We start from the raw sequence: 18,689 nt of genomic DNA on the forward strand, positions 1-18,689 counted from the left end.
CAACACAAAGCCAGGTCAGAGAGCAGCCCGGACGAGGTATGGACACCTCTAGCTGTGTGAGGCACCTGACACCGTACCCGTGCTTATCACCTGGTCCTCTCTGCACAGTGCTTGGCATGAGGACGGCCCTGCAGTGGCGGCGCCTGCTACAACTAAGGGCTAAGAGGGAGGTTCTGAATGTCAAGTGCTGGGGAGAGAGAGATGGCGAAGGTCATCACGGTGGAAGAGCCAGGAAGTGCTTTACAAGGGAGCTGCAGGGTGTGCTCCATTCAGAGGATTCACTTAGGGTCCATCCTTCCTTACGCAGGACTGTCAGAGCCAGGGAGTGGAAGGGGACTCAGAGGACAGAGGCCACGAGACACAAAACGACGAGAAGAGGATGCAAGTGATAAAAGCCACAGAGCAAAGCTGAGGACTCCGGCAGGGAGGAGACTTCCCTGCCGTCTTTAAAGCTGGTTCTTAGCAATGGTGTCACAGCATGTCCCGGTGAGCTCATCGGTACACCTGACATCCCACCAGTGTGATGATCACACGGAAATAACCCGCAAATTAAGAAGGGGCCTAGAAGTCCTTGGTTGGACAGAGGTTGGGGAGAGGATGGAGGGCGTGGGGACCAGTGATGAAGGTTGACAGCCCTGGTGCCACAGAGACGCCGTGGCCTCCAGAGTGATGTCCCGAGGAGGGCACAGCGCCTTTGTTCCCTTCTTCCCAGTAACGGGGAACCCCAGCCTGACCGCGGGGAGCATCAGACAGCTGGCTGCCGCTCTGCCTCCTTTACTGGGCTTAGGACTGAGCTCACCCCGGGTGTGTGTCACAGGGCACAGCAAGGTCTTTGAGAGTAACTGGCTACAGGAAATACACACTTCCGTTAAAAACGAGTTTAGACGTGGAGACTCCCTGACTTTCTCTTCTGAAGCTCACCTCTCTGTAAACTGGTAGCCACACTGAATGCCTTTGAAAAATGCCCCTCCAGGGCTTCCCTGGTGGCGCAGTGGTTGAGTGTCCGCCTGCCGATGCAGGGGACAAGGGTTCGTACCCCGGTCCGGGAAGATCCCACATGCCGTGGAGCGGCTGGGCCCGTGTGCCACGGCCGCTGAGCCTGCGCGTCCGGAGCCTGTGCTCCGCAGCGGGAGAGGCCACAGCAGTGAGGGGCCCGCGTACCGCAAAACAAAACAAAACAAAACAAAACAAAATGCCCCTCCAAGGGACCCCAGGGGAGCCTTGGTTCTCCTCCTCCAGTTTCAGAGTGTTTCATGGCCTTCTCTTTACTTACTGCAAAAACGCAGTCCACTAGGTTCTTTACATCCACTGCAGAACCTTCTTAGCTGCTATTGCTGTGGCTATCTGGGAGGTCCACACTGAAATTCTTGGCTTTTTTTTTTTTTTTAATACCCTTTGCCCATCTTCTCCAAGGGTTCTAGAGCTCTCAGTAGCTCAGCAAGGGCACAAATGCCCTTGTCTATTATGTGCAGAGGATCACACCATATGTTTAGAGCCTAAAGAAAGTAGTGCAGTCAAGTTCCCTAGGGTTCTGTGGGAGGGGGGGAGTGAACAAACAAAATCCTGCTTAAGGAACATGGGGCAGAACTTGCCCTGTGGCAGGTGAGAGGTAGGCGACTTGAGGAAGGACAGGTCACAGCTGGCTGGCGTGGTCAGAAAGGCTTACAGGGCAAGCAGGGCTCACCCGGTCTTTGATGGAGGGGATTGGGAGGGTCAGGGAAAGGCCTCAGGTCCGAGGACACGCATACCCTCTGAGAACACTGGGTCTCTCGAGCTGACTGGAGAGAAGGATGCTTCTTGGAAGGAAGCTTAGACAAGTAGGCAGGGGTCTCTCGCGCCCGAGTGAAGAGTTTGGTTTTATCTTGTAGATAATAGAGGCTCAGAGATTACTTTTATGAGGGATCATGTGGTCATAAGGAACGCATAGATGTCGGACACCTGTTGGAACCAAAGGACGTGGAAGAAGTAAACACATGAGGGAGTCACTGTGAGTGTTCAGGACCAGATGTAACCGGTGACAGTAGCAATGGAGTGGACAGGAAAGTCAGAAACGTCACAACGGAAGCTTGGGCGAGACGTACTCCCTGACTACGGAGAGAAGAACAAATAGGAAGCATTACTGATGTACTGTGATGGGGAAAGATCAACCAACGGGACCAGGAAGCAGGAGACCAGTGCTTCCGTAAGACTTTTCTCTAGTGACCCTAGGAAATCGAGCTAACTTTGGACCACCTCTTACTCCTGAATGAGAGAAGCAACTATAATTTCAGGCCTTGCTTCTCAAATTTCCTTGAGAGTGAAATAAGAGTTGAGAAGAATACATTTTTGAAACGTTAGGACGATCCTGCAAATCAGGATCATGATTAATATCCCCGTGCAACTGCAATCCTTGTGACTCATTAATTTTGCGAGTCGTGCCCAGATTAAGGGATCTGGGGGAGGTACAGTGCGCTAGCATCTGTGTGTTTCTGGAGGGAGGTCAAAAGACTGCCTTGCCTCACGGCAGGAAGGGAGTTTCCTATTTTCAGGCAAAACAATAAAAAAGAGCAATCTCTCCCCAGGAGCTAGTCTCCGAAGACATGATTCTCATAGAAATCGTAATTGAGGCGTAACCTTATGTGGTACACGAGCATTAGCCTCAGTCCCCCTGCTAGGGGAGGACGTTTCCACCAGCCACAATAAACACAAACGCCAGATAAAATCACAGCCTGTGCGAAGACTCTGCAAAGCGCTCTGCTGCCGCCACCGTGTGTTCTGGCTTCCCACACGCGCTGCCATTTCCAAGCTCCAGACGGATGCTGAGGGGACTGGTACCCACCCCGACCCTGTGACTTTCAATCAAGCAGACACCCTATTAGCAGGTGGGGTTCCAAGCATCTTGCTGGCTGCCTGGTACTACAACCCATGTCTTTCTCACCCGGATGCTGGCTGGAGATGTAGGGCTGAAGGTGGTGGCGTTGCCGGAGCAGACGGTCACTGTAACTCTGGGAATTATCAGCCTTTAAACGACAGATGAGGTTCAAAAGCCGTCAAGTGTTCTACAGCTGTCGGGGGATCAGTGTTGTCATTCTGTTAGTTCAGCATTAATTTGAGGAGGTGATAAGATCTTAATGCGCGTCAGGGGTTGGTGCCACGAAGCTAGCTGGCTCCGTAATAAATGTTCCTTCCAGATTATCTTGTTTAATCTGCACCAGCACCTTCCAGTGAGGAACTTTTCTAATGCCCATTTTATGGATGAGAAAACTCAACACTGGAGAAGGTAAACACCTTGAATAAAGCCACAGAACTAATAAATGATCGTTCCCGGATCACACCAAAGTCTGCACCAACCCAAGCGTTTCACTAATGTTGCCAGCTCTCTGACATCCTGGGAATGAAAGTCTCTGCCTGCCCTCCCACCCCCGCCAATTCTACCTCTTTGCTTGGCATGTACAAGCACTCAGTAAATATTTTTGGATTGATTGATCACGAATTGAATGAGGCTGGAAGTATGGCATCTGCCGCCCGGCATGAGAAGGAACTTAGCTGGACCAGATCATCTGAGTTCGTGGAGGTCCCGGGGCTGACACGGTGAGAGGAGAGTGGGATGGGGAAGCAACTAAGAACTAACGAGGGAGAAATGGGGGAAAGTGGAAAAGATGAATCAGAGTGAGTTAAGAAAGTAGAGAGAAAAGGCAGAGGCAACTAACAGAAGTGAGTACTAGACATTAGAAAACACTGTATGATCTCACTTATTGGTGGAATCTAAAAATAGCCAAGCTCCTAAAAACAGAGTGAAACGGAGGGTCCCAGGGGCTGGGGGCAGACTTGGGGGGAAGAAAAGGGGAGATGTTTAAGGGCACACACTTGCAACCAGTAGATAAGTCCTGGAGATCTACTGCACAGTCTAGTGAATATAGACAACATTATTGCATTATAATTGTTAAACTTGCTATGAGACCAGCTCTTAATTAATCCCACCATGATAAAGTAATAACTGTGCCCGGATAGAGGCGCTGGCTAACACTGCAATGGCAACCAGACTACAATATATACACGGATCAAATCAACATGTTGTACACTTTAAACTTACTCAGTATTATAGGTCAAATATACTTCAATAAAAAAGAAAAAAGAGAAAAGTGGGCTTCATGTCATCGCCTTAAGATAGGTAATGGCTTTATTACACCCTCATTTTGAAGTACAGAAATGGGTTGATGCAGGTGGTTCTGAATTAAATGTATGCGCTGCAAATCAAAGTGCCACGAGTTTCCCTGAGCAGGTGCTGTTCATTTTTGTCAACCTGTCCACTGAGGTCTTTGCCCTCCTTCCCTCTGGGAAAGGAAATGGCAACAGGCACCTGCTTCCATCAGGTGTCACTCATGGGTAACTTGTCTCCTGCAGGTGCGAGGGCCTGATTAACCCTTCAGGCCTCACAGGGCTCCTCAGCCCCTTACCTTTATATGATTTATTCCCTGGCTCACAGGGGGCAGCCTTCAGTCTCTTATTTCTCTAATATATTCCTTCTAGCCGAGGTTTCTCACTTTTGGTCCATTATGGTACAACATTTGATAATTGATGGCCCTAGAGCCAGCACATTACTTTTGTTTCAAACTGTGGAAAATCTCAGAAAAGACAGTAAATCTAAAAAGTTATCTACACATGCAAAACAGTTCTCTGTCTTTTTTTTCACTGAGTCCTTGTAGGGAAACCCAAAGGCGCATGCAGGACCCTTGAGACTCAGAGAATTTTCCGCAAGCTATTGAATTTTAAATAAAAGATTTCCCCCACACTTCAGAGGAAAACAAAGTGTATTTCTGTTAAAAGTTGAAAGGGGAAGGAGGAAAATGGGAACAAGTGGGGAGAGCTGGCGGGGTAGGGGTCCTGGGGGTTTAGCCATTCCTGAAAGGTGCGTGTGAATAAAGGTTAAGGCTACTATTTGTGAGAGGCTTTCCCCTCCACATGGCCCCAATCCCAGGTCTGTTCACGTTAAAGTCCCTGGGCATCTCCTTCTGTCGCTCCTGCCTTGGATCACAGAGGCCTGTGGTGACTTAGCGACCTTGTCCCGCAGAGGGAGAGGGTGGCGATCTTGGCCAACTCAGCCGTCATTCTCCTGGGTTTGTTTCCTGTGCACTGGCTTAAAGACCCAGCCTGTGTGGTATAGGGGAGGGAGCGGGCAGAATCAAGTGCATTCCAAAGAATAAGCAACTTCAGTGAGAGACGAATTCTTGAAACACAATTCTTTGATAAGCTTGGGATTGTCTTTGAACTGATCATGAAATCACTTGCTCTTCCTTTGGGGCTAGAACATATTTCCCCGTTTCTCCTGCGGTTCTGTGTGCCAGGTCACAGATTTCCACCAGGTGGATGCGAGTGCAGGTCGGGCGCACGGCATCCTGTGCCCCTCCCACCACGCTCCTCCTCTGGTCCTGATGCAAATGAGCAGCACATCCTCACAGCTTCAACTGAACAGGTTGCTTCCCACATGGAAGGGGCTTGGGTTTCCTTCTAGAGAAGGAAAGCTGCCTGCAGGTCAAGAATACTCACATGAGTTTCACGTGAGTGAGGAATAAATCTAAAAACATGTGATAGCTCAACACAGAGATGTATTTGTTACAGCAACACATGGAATTGAGTGAGAGAGAGCGCTCTGTTTCTCAGAAACAGTTTTTTGCATTAAAAAAAACCCTGAGTTTAGATTAAAAAGAAAAAGTAACACATTCTGGGGCAAGCCAGATTTTAGAAGGAAAAATAACATTAATTTATTCTTTAACAAATATTTATTAAGTAGGCACTTATTTTGGAAGTTTGCAAGCAAAGGGGGTGTTCTTCATAAGAAAACAGACATACCCCTGCCCTCATGGGGCTTACAGTCCAGTAGGGAGGCAGACTAAAAACAGATAGGTCATTAGCGTGGCTTTAATAGGTTCAAGGGATGTGCTCTGAGCCAGTGAACAGGGTGGGACTCACTCTTCAGATCTCGGAAAGGACTCTCTGACTCCACAATTTAAAGTTATAATTCGCAGAGGCTGCTCTGACTTAACATCTGGCTGAGGCAGTAGCCCGTGCAAGGGTCCTGACTCCGAAGAGATCTCTGCTGGACCCGAAAGAATATTACTATCACTAGAGAATAGTGAGTCAGATGAAGGGGAGCGTGAGGACAGATCATGCAGGGCTGTTTGGACCTTGGTAAGGATTCTGTCGGATATCCTGCTTGTGAACGGAAACCACTGTAGGCTTTGAACAGGAAGTGATATACCAATAAGACTTTGTCAGCTATGTGTAGAATGGATCAGAAATGGATACCAATTAGTAGCCTGTGGTTTCAGTTCAGGTGAAAGGTTATGGCTACCCCGGACAGGGGATGATAGTGAGAATTCAGATCCACAGAGGTGGATACGGAAATGACAAGACCTGGTGATGGGTATGAAGGTGAGTGATGGTGAGAAGACAAAAGTGAGTCCCAGGTCCTGGGTTTGAGCATCTGTTTACAGAGACGGTGAAGACTAGAGGAGGAGCAGGTGAGTCACCTTACCTGGTGTGAATTCAAGCCCAGGTAATTCACCCTGCTTAAATATACACAGATCCTGGCTAGGGATTACATTTTGAAAGACAGAACCAAATACAAAATATGTAGGAGATATTGGGAATGAGAAGAACTTTAGATGATGATGCATTCACGCCCTTATATTAAAAAAAAATGTCTTAGGGGCTTCCCTGGTGGCGCAGTGGTTGAGAGTCCGCCTGCCGATGCAGGGGACACGGGTTCGTGCCTGGGCCCGTGAGCCATGGCCGCTGAGCCTGCGCGTCCGGAGCCTGTGCTCTGCAACGGGAGAGGCCACAACAGTGAGAGGCCCGCGTACCGCAAAAAAAAAAAAGTCTTAGAAAACAAAAATTGGGGGCCTTATTGGTATTTTCAAAGATAGTTTTGGTCTTTAGTCAAGCTATTAGGGAATTTTCTTCAGTGTATGGTATTTTCTTAAATAAAAGTCGTCAGGAGTTACTGATAGATGTTTACTGAATAGATACATTTCCATGGTTTCTCAGAATTCAGAAGATGGAAATCACAGCATCAAAAAAAGTCCCCAGTGGCATCAATTGTTTCTCCAAACAGTGGTTCCTGACTCTGAAAGGAGAAAGGACAATCCCTCAGCTTTTTAGAAAACTTCTTTGGATGCCTTGTATACTCGGCAGATACAATTCTCAGAACGCGTCGGGTGCTCTGGTGTGGAAACAAGACATTCAAGGGAAAACATAACACAGAGAGTAAAGCCTCTTGCAAGTGTCCACACTTTGGGTCATGCTGTCTGTTGTAAGCGTCCACAGCATGAGAGAAGTGAAGTCTCAGAAGGAATGTAGACCTATCAGCCTGAAAAGCTATCGTTTGTTTTAATACCATTCTCTGTCTATACATTTTGCACTTTACAAAGTTCCTTAAGTTGTTCAGTATTAATTCTTGCTTTAATATAAGGAGCACTCTTAAATTCAAAAAACACAGGCGTTTAAAGGGGGCTCCCAATCATTTTGCCCTAAGAATGAATGAATTTATTCAGCAGATTTTGTTCCCAGTTGTCACTGTGATATGCTTGAGGGTGAGCAGAGGAAATAGGATTTAAGATATTGGCAACAGACTCACTGGGTAGGCAGAGGGGCGTCAGCAGAAGTCAGTTTGGGCAGAGGGGGAAAAGAATAAAATAAGAGTTATTTTCTTAGACCAAGGAGAATGTCTCCCTTCTGCACTGTGAGCCCTGGAAGGCAAGGTCACAGTCTCCGTCTCGGCCTCCACCACACAGAGGTGAGCACAGTGCGTCCCTGAGTGTAGGAAACAGTCATTGGATGTAGGATGTAGAAGAGGCGCCGAGAGATACTGTGCCTATTTTAGTCCTCAAATTGGTCCCAAATTACAGAGACCCAGACCAGTCTGTGCTGCTCTTTCCGTGGGTCCTTCAAACATTCCGGAACTTCCTTGAAGCCAAGTAAAAGCAACATTTCATTTCATGAAAAAGAAAGGCATTGATGGGTAGCATACCTAGTTGAGAAAAATGATCCTGGTGAAATGACTATTAGATGACATGCTGACACGGAACTGACCTTGATGAAGGTGGTTTTGGTTTCTATTGTGGAGATAACAGTCTAACTGGTGTAGTTTCCCAAGGTAATGATGGGAAAGGATGTGGATTCAGGGACTGTAGGCTCTCTTTTGCCGAGTCGTGATAAAAGGCGAGTTGGACATGTGGAGAAGCAAGAGACTCATCTGAGTTCAAGGGAGGTTCTTTTATTATTGTTTTTAAAGATGAGAACATCTTTGTACGATCAAGGGAAATAATCCACAGAAAGGGGCATTTATGATGTGAGAGAGGATGGAAAATTGCCACGGTGATATCTTTGAGCAGATGAGAGGGGATTGAATTCAGGACACAAGTGAGGCGGGAGGCGGGTGGGTGGGAACTGTGCTTAGATACAGGCAAACAGATCAAAACAGTGATCTTTAAGAGAAGAGGGGACTGTTCTAGTGATCCAGATGGCTGTCATGATCACAGGGAGCTAACGAGGCTGGCTAATGGCAAGAGCTTCAAAGAACCAGATTCATTTCATGAGTGAGGAGGGGTGACGGTCTAGAAACCACAATGAGGAACTGGAAACCCCTACTTCACGTCCCAGACCACCTGTGCAAGGGGTTCAAAAGAACAGGCTGAAGGGGATGCTCAGTCCTCCACAGTCAGCCCGTTCCTGCCAGAGAAGAAGGTGAAGAGATTGTTCCAAGAAGACGTTGAAATAGAGAAGAGCTCGCTGATGACCTTGAGTTCTAGAAGGCCCGGTGGGAGGATTTGGGCTATAGTGGAGCGTGAGTGTTCAGAGATGTGCAAAGCTAAGTGGGGTGAGTTTCCAGTTAGTAAAGGATGAGGTGTGACTCAGTGATGGATGTGTATACGATGAAGTGCACACAGGAGTGTTGTGCAAATTGGGGTGGTGAGGCTGTGCATGCCGGGGACAGGGAGGAGACTTCTCCGAAAGCAAGCAGGGTTCTGGGTGTCTCCAGCCCCATCACTCTGATCGCGGGACAGAGGCTGGTAGATGGCCCACGGTGTGCACGGTCCTGGGGACACTCCCTGGCACATTTGCGGAACAGGGCTATGTCATGTGGTCCTGCCTCTTCACCCGCTGCATGCCTCCGGGGGAAGCCATTTCCATCGGTTCCACGTGAATGGTGCCCTGTGGCAGCTCTTTCCACAGAGACCAGTGGCACCAGTAGCACGTGGGGCTCATCAGTATTTCTCATGTAAGTGATGAGGAAACTGAGGAACAGAGAAGTTCAGTGACTTTCCCAATTTCATGCTGCTATTGTTAAGGGAATCAGATTTTTTTTCTAAAATTAAAAGTTTATTTTTTAATACAATTTTTATTTATTTATTTACTTATTTATTTATTGCGGTACGCGGGCCTCTCACTGTTGTGGCCTCTCCCGTTGCGGAGCACAGGCTCTGGACGCACAGGCTCAGCGGCCATGGCTCACGGGCCCAGCCGCTCTGCGGCATGTGGGATCTTCCCGGACCGGGGCACGAACCCGTGTCCCCTGCATGGGCAGGCGGACTCTCAACCACTGCGCCACCAGGGAAGCCCCTATTTTTTAATACAATTTTTAAAGGTTACTTTCCATTTACAATTATTATACAGTATCGGCTATATTCCCTGTGTGGTACAATACATCCTTGAGCCTATCTTATACCCAATAGTTTGTACCTCCCACCCTCCGTCCGTATATTGCCCCTCCCCCCTTCCCTCTCCCCACTGGTAACCACTAGTTTGTTCTCTATATCTGTGAGTTTGCTGCTTTTTTGTTATATTCACTAGTTTGTTGTATTTTTTTAGATTCCACATCTAAGTCCTATCGTACATTATTTGTCTTTCTCTGACTTAGTTCACTTAGCTTAATGCCCTCCAAGTCCATCCATGTTGCTGCAAATAGCAAACTTTTGTTCTTTTTTATGGCTGAGTTGTATTCCATTGTATATATGCACCACACCTTTATCCATTCATCTGTCAATGGACATTTAGGTTGTTTCCATGTCTTGGCTATCATAAATAATGCTGCTATGAACATTGGGGTGCCTGTATTTTTTAGAATTAGTGGAATTCGGGGGGATATATACCCAGGGGTGGAATTGCTGGGTCCTATGGTAGTTCTATTTTTAGTGTTTTGAGAAACCTCCATACTGTTTTCCACAGTGGCTGCACCAATTGACATTCACGGAACCACCTTTGGTTCCGGCATTTGCATGTGCTCTTAATCTTAATGCTGCTTCTTGAAAGCCAAGATTCTTTTGTCCCTCCGAGGCTACTGTTAACAGTGAAAGGAAAGCCAAACAAACACTGAAATGCACTTGAAGGGAAATAGTCAATCTATTTAAGAGAAAACTTTAAAAACCAGAGCTATCTTTAGTGATACAGGCTTGCCTCAATTTTCCGGTGGTCTCTTGCTTTCTGTTTTTATTTAAGAGTCAGCAGCAAAGGAGATCTGTGAGCATGGTTAAAGCAGGATTTCATTTACGGTTATTGGGCTGAGACCTGGTCATTTTGTGAGAGGCACCCTGAAATAGCAGGTCTTGTATCTTCTGCTAGGCCGTTTCTCTTGGGAAGAGCCTCTGGCCTCATGCCTGAGGATATAAATATGGCCGCTGGTTTCCTGAGACCAAGCAAGGGAAGTGGACTGGGGAAGTCCCTTTCCAGCGTTTGGGTTTTTAATGAAAGCTTTTGTTTTCTTCCCCTTTGCTAAAACCTTCCCCTGTGCCTGGAACTCCCAAGCCCAGAGCCCCCAGCTCATAATTGTATTTGCGACCTGTTTTGAAGCACTTCCAATCCCCCCCATCTACTTTGTTCCCATCACTGCTGTGGTGACAAATTCCATGCAGGGGTGACCAGCCCCACGCAGGTTTACCCTGACAGCACCTGGCCAGCAACTCCTGATTCTGCCCCTGAGCTTCCTGGGTGCCTTGGAGGGGAAACTCAGTAGGTATCACATGTGTGCAACCTGGAGGGACAGGGAAGTTGATGCCGCCAGTCACAGTAGGTGGAGGTGATGGACATGTATTCTCCCCGCCCCTTTCCCAGGGCAGAGGGTTCCGTGAACAAATCCACAAGCCTCCTCAGAAGTCCTGGTGAGCTGGGACAACTGGTCACCCACGCGCTGGTCCACAGAATAAGGCACCTGCTCGTGACTCTCTCTCCTTCTGCTCGTCCTTCACTCCCGCTTCCTGGGATCAGATTCCTAAATAAAGTATTCCCAAGCAAGCCTGTCTCAGCTCTGCCTTTGGGGTACGCGTATGGAGAGGTCGGCCTTTGTGTCTTTGTGTGGGTGTTGAAGGGTGAGCTGGCCGAGTGAAGGGACAGAGGGAACTGAAGTCCTTCACAGATGTCCCCCAGCCCCTCTCTCAGCCCCACTTTCAGCGGCACCTGGAGCATTCACCTCCTGGGGCTTTTCCACAGTTCAGGGGTGTCAATTGCCTTGCGTTCTGTTGCTCTCTTTCCCTGCAGGAGATCAGGTTTCAGCTTTCCCCACGAACGTATTATTTACCACCTAAACATCTGCTTTGCCTCTTCCAGCATCTCTTGGCATCTCTCGTCTGGGATCAGCTCCTCGATGGGTCTCTGTGTCCTTGTAGGTTTGTAATATAACGTCACGCGTTTGCTTTCTTTTTAGTGGGGCTTCCAGAGGGACCGTAGGGAGAGAAAACACACGTGTTCTGTGCCCTGCTCACAGGTGAGCTGGTACTTTCCCTTCATGTCACCTAGTGTGTCATAAAGAGCAAAAACCCTGTGCTCTAGCTCTGCGTCACTGGTGATTCATGGTGAGATTTGGGGTAAGACGTGGAATGCCTCGGAGCCCCGGTTTCCTCATCTGTGAAATCTGCTGTGTGAATTGACCTCTGACCCCTCCAGCTCCACCTTCGGCCCTCGGAGAATCCCAGAAACTACCAGCGGTCAGTGTCTCAGGGCAGAATTGGGTTGATCTTCTGGCTTAGGGAACCATGTTCTGTACTTGCCTCCCCAGGAAATGCCCGGACTGATGAGTTTTCCTCTTCTCTGGGGCCTGGAGTCAGCTTGTGTTAACTCTGCAGAACGTTTCACAGGCCCTGTGTGTCTGTCTCTAGAATTGACTGGCATTTGCTCCCCTTGGCACATTTAGAAAGCTGTGTAGGACATTGACAGACAATTATATGGGAGTTCCTGGCCTTGTATTCATGTTTTTCTCCTTTTTTCTAGCATTACCTATACCTTCTGGAATAGATTTGGATAGAGGGGCCAAAACATGGACTCTAAACCCATGGCCTATTTATGTGTGTGTGTGTGTGTGTGTGTGTGTGTGTGTGTGTGTGTGTGTGTATACTGGGATACATAAACACACACACACACACACACACAGCAATGTGAATATGTTCATTGTCTTAAAGCCCTCCCTTCTCCCAGGTCAGCGAAGCGTACGTGTGGTAGGGGTGTAGCTTCTCTCTAACTTATCTGTTCAAATCCATCTTTACTATTCCCATCTCCCTGTCCTTTCCCTACAGATGGTTTGACAGCCACTGGATGTCAGGCTCTGGAAAGCATTTCTGAGATTGTCTAACGAGCACGAGCTGTCACAGAGAGAGAAGCACTTGGCTGTGTCAAACCTAGAATAGCACCGTCTCCATCAGAACTGAATATCTCCCCTTCGACCTTCAGATGCAGCTCACATATCACTTCCTTTGCAAAGATCCTCTTAATTGTCCCAGACAAGGTTAGACACTCCCTCCTTTGTTTGCTGTTAGATTACCTTATCATTCTATTGCAATATATGCATGTTTCCATTAGAATAAATACCACCTTGCATTATAATTGTACATGAGAAACAAGATATTAAAATGAGATGCTCGTCAGTTTGGGCTGAGGCCCCAAAGCCTGGGAGCACGGAAAGCAACACGGCATTTTCAAGAGAGGAGCTAGTTGACTTATGGAGGAATTGCTTGGGGAATGAGCTGAAGCTGGTTAGTCAACGTTAGTTAATCTTCAACCTCCAGCCCTCTCAAAAGATGAGGTTGAAGAGGATGAGGCAAAAAAATCCCTCTGGGGAGGCTTTTCAGAGAGCTCGGCATTTCCCCTCTACTCTGCCACTTCACCACCCCTATGGGGATGAGGGACAGGGTGTTGTAGTCAAGAAAACCAGAAGGACGCTCCAGAAGTTTCATGGAATGTGCAGAGCACACAGCCTAGTGTCTGATACCCCTCAGATGCTTGAAGGCAGGAGGATGCATCTGGAGCTCCCTGATGGGAGGCAACGTTACACATTTCCCGAACATTCCACATTGTCTTAAAACTGATGCATGCCAAGGGGACCACTAGGAGGGGAGGGGGACCCCAGGGAGAAGGGAGGCTATAGAAGCTCAGGGGCACAGGGAGAACTGCAAGGGGCCAACCGGAGGAGGGAGGTCGCCCAGCTGAACACAGAGTGCAGGTGGGCCTCCCAGAGGAAGAATCTCGAGGAAGGAGCAAAACACAGGCAGACACAGACACACAGATACACACACAAAGACACACACAGACACATACACACAGATATACAGAGACACACACACAGACACATAGACACAGATATACAGAGACACACACAAAGACACACACAGACACATGCACACAGATATACACAGACACACACACACACAGAGGCGTTTTTTTGCTGCTCACACAAGCCAGCGGTACCAATGCCAAATCCTCCAGTGCACCTGCCTTGCGGATGTAAACTCACCTTTGCTTCTGTAGCTCCTCCCCCTCCATCTAATCCTGGAAGGGTCAGAGATAGGAGCTCGTGGGCTGGGGATGAACTGGCATGAAGAAACAACAGCTGACTGTCCTTTCCTCTGCGGTGTCTCCTTGCCTGGTGACACCGCAGTAAGTACCCCTCAGCTCTGCCGGCCCCCTTCCACGGGCTCCACCCTGACCGCCTCCTCCTCCCCCTACCGTGATCACACCCAGCCTTCTGAACTCAGCCCGCACGCACATCGAAGATAAACCTTTCCCTGAACGGTTTCTATCTCTGGGATTCCTCGTGGATAGCGAGCCCCAGCACGTCTAGGAATGGGACACAAGGCACAGAGGTCCCCACAGCACATCGGGCAGAAGAAGGGGATGCTTCCCCATGGTAGACTAGGGCGTTAGGATGGGCATCAGGGTCTACCAGGTGGGCAGGGCATACGGTCCAAAGTGCATGACCGGCTCCGTTTGATTCCGACTGTAGTTAGTAGCAGAATGCCCTGGGAGGGTTTCAGAGCTTGGGTCCAGATCAGGAAATCTGGGAATGAGGAGTCTTTGGTGAGGCTGTCTGCTGGGTGCTATCACACCGATGGTCCCGCCAGACAGTGGCTACTACAGGCTGGGATTCAGAAGCAGAGTCTGGGGCCTGAGGAAAGAGTCCCATGCCCTGGAATGTGACACGGATTTCTTCATCCATATAGTTGAGTTTGACTTTCACAAAGTTCAGTGTGGCAGATGTGACCCTAGACCGGTATTTTCAAACATTTGCAGGCATAGGTCATCACTAGGAGAGCCGATTAAAAGGTACATCTTCCCATCGTCAGGTAGGATACACCTTACCTGGTCCTCCTTTCGGAGGACAGGATAGAACATGATGATTGGAGCTCGCATGATTCGTGATTCACGGCTGTGCGTCATCACGCCTTGCAAGATGTCCATCTTCCTGGGGGTTGCACTCAGTAATTAGAGTTTGGGGTGGACCCTGGCAATGGGCATAGCAGCAAGTTTCCGGGCGATCGGGGGAAACCACACATGGTCCCCAGACCACCAAGCATGTGACTGAACTCTGATCAATTTCCATATTTACTAAAAGACCAACATAGGCTTCGTCTTTTCTGTGTTTCTCCCTCCAAGTGTTACGTAATTACAGCCGAGGCTGTGGGTGAGCAATTCAACAGGGGCTGGGGGACCAAGGTCACAATTAGATTTTCCCGCAGTCGCGTGATAACGGATTATTTCAGCCCTTGAAGAGGCAGGTGGGCGCGCATTCTAACAATGGGCAGAATGGTCTATGAGTCACCCTCCCATCTGACCGAATGTTTGCCCACACGGAAGATTTGCTCCATCCCTCGGTATGAAATCGGGCTTCCTCCTTGCAGCTGCCTGGTGAGCAATTTATAGGACACAGAGGATGAGGACAGTAATTAGGTTTCGGTTTTGGTTTTGGTGGGTGATTCAAATGCCGTTGTTCCCTTGTCATTCCTGATTTCTGAAGAGTCCACTGCTCTCCCACATTCACATGTAGAAGCCGGAGGATGTTTACAGTTTCTCTGCAAAGCAATTCCTTTGAGAGCTGTTTTTCTCTCTGCACGCTGCATGATTAAAAATAGAAACCATCAGCCCCAGAGGGAGTTAGGGGTAGATGCTTTCAGCTTAGGTGGTTTAGGAAAAAAATATTCCTTCTTTATTTTTGGTAGAGGAGGTAGTATTTCCAACAGGTGGAGCTGGGGGGAAAAAAACCTGTTGTGACTATGTTTCTTAGTGGGACAAATTACTCTTAGGACACTGTTTGAATGGATGAGTTGCAAGTCAAATTTGCCTGCAAAGGAGATGCTCTCTAGGAGATGCTAATGTGGTTCGTGTTGTGATTTCCAAGGATAGTTTCTAGATGACCTATAATGTGTTTTCCTTTCCCTTGTAGATAACAACCCTCTTATTATCTGCAGCCTCAAGAAGAGAACAAAGCAGACCAGGCCGTTAGGGGACTGAAATTACGCATTTAACTTCATGAACATTGGGTCTACGTGGCCTCATTCGTTCAACATATATTTATAAGTAGCTTTATGCCACATACTGCTCTCAGCACTGGGGGTGCATCAGTGAACAAAACGGTCCAAATTCCTGCACTTAACGCAGCTTACTTTCTGATGAGGTCATCGTTTGACTCCCTGGCCCTTACAATATGGATTTCGGCGTGACTTTGGACAAGCTGATAAAATTCTCTGAATGTGAACTTCCTCACCTGTCAAATGTGTTCATTGTGCTATTTGCGCTTCCCCAGTTCTCCTGGTCTTGAGAGTCACCAGGAATACTTGACAAGCATAAGCTCCTCCCACAGGGACTCTGATTCGGTATGTCTGGACCAGCCTTGTCCAGCAGAACGTAATATGAGCCATTCATGTCATTTCTAATGTTCTCACAGCCACATTTAAAAAAAAAAGTATAAAGAAATAAGTGAAATTAATTCTAATATCTTCTTTTAAATATAAATGTATTGATTGATTGATTTTTGGCCGCGTTGGGTCTTCGTTGCTGAGCGCGGGCTTTCTCTAGTTGAGGTGAGGGGGGCTGCTCTTTGTTGAGGTGCGCAGGCGTCTCACTGCGGTGGCTTCTCTCGTTGCGGAGCACGGGCTCTCTGGGCGCGTGGGCTCAGTAGTTGTGGCTCGCCGGCTCTAGAGCGCAGGCTCAGTAGTTGTGACGCACGGGCTTAGTTCCTCCACGGAATTTGGGATGTTCCCAGACCAGGGCTCGAACCCGTGTCCCCTGCATTGGCAGGCAGATTCTTAACCACTGCGCCACCAGGGAGGTCCATATCTTTTACTTAATCCCATAAATTCAAACTTCTATCATTTCAAGATGCAGTCAATAGAAAACAGTCATGAGATATCTTATACTCTTTCTTTGTACGAAGCCTGCAAAATCTAGTGTGTATTTTATACTTACAACACAACTCATTTCGGATTTGCCACCTTTCAAGTGCTCACTCATCACCCGTGGCTGCTGGCCACCATCTTGGACAGCACTGGTCCCCACAGAGCCTTGGAATCTGTACATTGAACAAGTGGTTCAGAGGATCCTTATGTCTGAGCAAGTGTGGAAGAGACTAGACCAGATGCTCCCCAGGGGAGCTCCCAATTCTCACTTTCTATTAGAATTTCGAGGTGTGTGGGGGGCACATCAAAGCATCTATCACTCAGTTGGCAATTACCACATATTCTTATTTTCAGAACATCAGTTTCATAACTTATTTGATCTCCTCTGTTTTCTCCCCCTCCCATCCTCTATGTGGTTAAACTGAGAGTCAAGTCTTCTTAAGAATAATGACATAACAGTGCCGGAGACACTCACTGAAGAAAACTTCACATGATCAAAGGGCTAAGGAGGCTGCCTGAGGAGGATAACCTAAAAAGAACAAAGCGCTTCAGGCTAGAAAAAGAAGGTGGAAAAGCCAGGGTGATCAAAGTTTGTAAAGTCATGAAGTAAATGGAAGCCTGAACAGGAACGTTTTGAAGTCCAAAACTTAGCCGAAGAATGGAGCCTATTGGATAGCTTGAAATCACTCGCCTTAAGACAGATGATGAGAAAACAATAAGAATTCTTTAGGCAGCAGACACAGAATTTAGAGAACTCATTCCCTCTAGGATAGCAAAGGATATAATGCAAAGAGATTCAGGCCATGTTTCGGTTTAAGCCCTAACCTCTTACAATATCCTAAAACATTCCCTATCTCCCTAGTAAGTAGTTGGTTTTATCTGTGGGAGGAGGTGAGCTTCAGGTCCTACTACTCTGCCATCTTGATTGCCTCCCCAGTCGTTGGTTTTAGATAGAATACTTTCCATCTGTCCATCCATCCACCCACCTGTACATCTGTTCATTAAACTTTGTAAGGGTCTACTCTGTGAAATAGGTTTTGTTAGAGGTTTTCATAGGCAGGGCTTCATTGAATACACCTAACAATTCTGCAGAGTAGATACTATTATATCTTATTTCACAGATGGAGTTATAGGCTCAGAGAGGTTCAGTGACTTGTCCAGATTCATCTGGCTGACACGTCGTGTTAGTGCTTGGTTTAAAAACTCCAAGCCTTAAAGTCCAGTGGTCTTTACAAACAACAGCATGAGGCCAGATGTCTACTAGGCTGACCCAGAGCATTCTTATGAGCAAAGGGGGAAGGTTCTCCTCTCTCAGAAGATCTATCACCAAGGCCGAGTTCAGCGTGCCTGCCAGGACCTCGCGAGACCAAAGCCAGCATGCCCTGCACCCCACCAGGCTTGTGGAAACCCTCTTCTGACTTGTGATCACGTGGTTACAGATGTGTTCAATCAGTTTCATTTGTTGAGCTTTCTTGGGGCAACACAGTGTGACAAACCTTGTTAGAATCACAATAGTACACAATCATCAAAACTAGTGGAAACCATTCAGATCCTCTTTTCCAATCTTCTCGTTCACAGTAATGGCCCAGCTGCTATGTGTTTGTGGCCTTGGCCAGCGCCGGGATTAGAACTGACAGCCTGACTCCCTGGCCAAAGCTCCTTCCAGGCTGGTAAGCTTTGCACACGATGCCCTTTCCCTGCTGTCCAGTAGGCAAAACAACTCAGAATTTGACATTTCATTTCTTGACACTTGACGGAAAGGCCTGAGATATGTCACATCAGACTGAAAGATCACTGGGCCTGATAACATGCAAAAATGATTTACAGCTTGTAATTGAAGATTCAGCGCTGGCACAAGTTATTCTGGGCGACTTCAGAGGAGAGGCTTAAATGGCCCCCATTTGCTTTCTCTGTATCCCACTTCAGAGCTCTTGGTACACGCTATCTTCTCCATCCGAAACAACTGTTTGTTGCAGGGCCCAGCAGTAAGGGCAGGTAAGAGTCACGGGGTTGGAGATACACGAACCGGTAGTCAACAGTCACGAATCACGATTC

General features: G+C 47.8%; 2 long non-coding RNA genes, 1 other non-coding gene and 1 pseudogene across 9 annotated transcripts in view; 3 read left to right on the top strand and 1 right to left on the bottom strand.

Moving 5' to 3' along the window:
* Positions 1 to 16,207, top strand: part of LOC137229500 (uncharacterized) — a 36,955-nt gene extending 20,748 nt beyond the window's left edge. Inside the window, exons 3-4 of the long non-coding RNA XR_010945715.1 lie at positions 12,543 to 12,751; positions 15,683 to 16,207. This is a non-coding gene — a long non-coding RNA (uncharacterized lncRNA). The remainder of the gene's footprint in view (positions 1 to 12,542; positions 12,752 to 15,682) is intronic.
* Positions 1 to 18,689, bottom strand: part of LOC137229498 (uncharacterized) — a 255,195-nt gene that overhangs the window by 28,129 nt on the left and 208,377 nt on the right. The window lies entirely within an intron of this gene.
* Positions 6,384 to 7,372, top strand: LOC137229554 (PAX3- and PAX7-binding protein 1-like; annotated as a pseudogene).
* Positions 14,579 to 14,723, top strand: LOC137229632 (U8 small nucleolar RNA). Its single transcript, XR_010945784.1, has one exon. It is a non-coding gene; the product is annotated as a U8 small nucleolar RNA (small nucleolar RNA).

Source organism: Pseudorca crassidens, chromosome 8 (genome assembly GCF_039906515.1).
Source record: "Pseudorca crassidens isolate mPseCra1 chromosome 8, mPseCra1.hap1, whole genome shotgun sequence".
Taxonomy (NCBI): Eukaryota; Metazoa; Chordata; class Mammalia; order Artiodactyla; family Delphinidae; genus Pseudorca; species Pseudorca crassidens.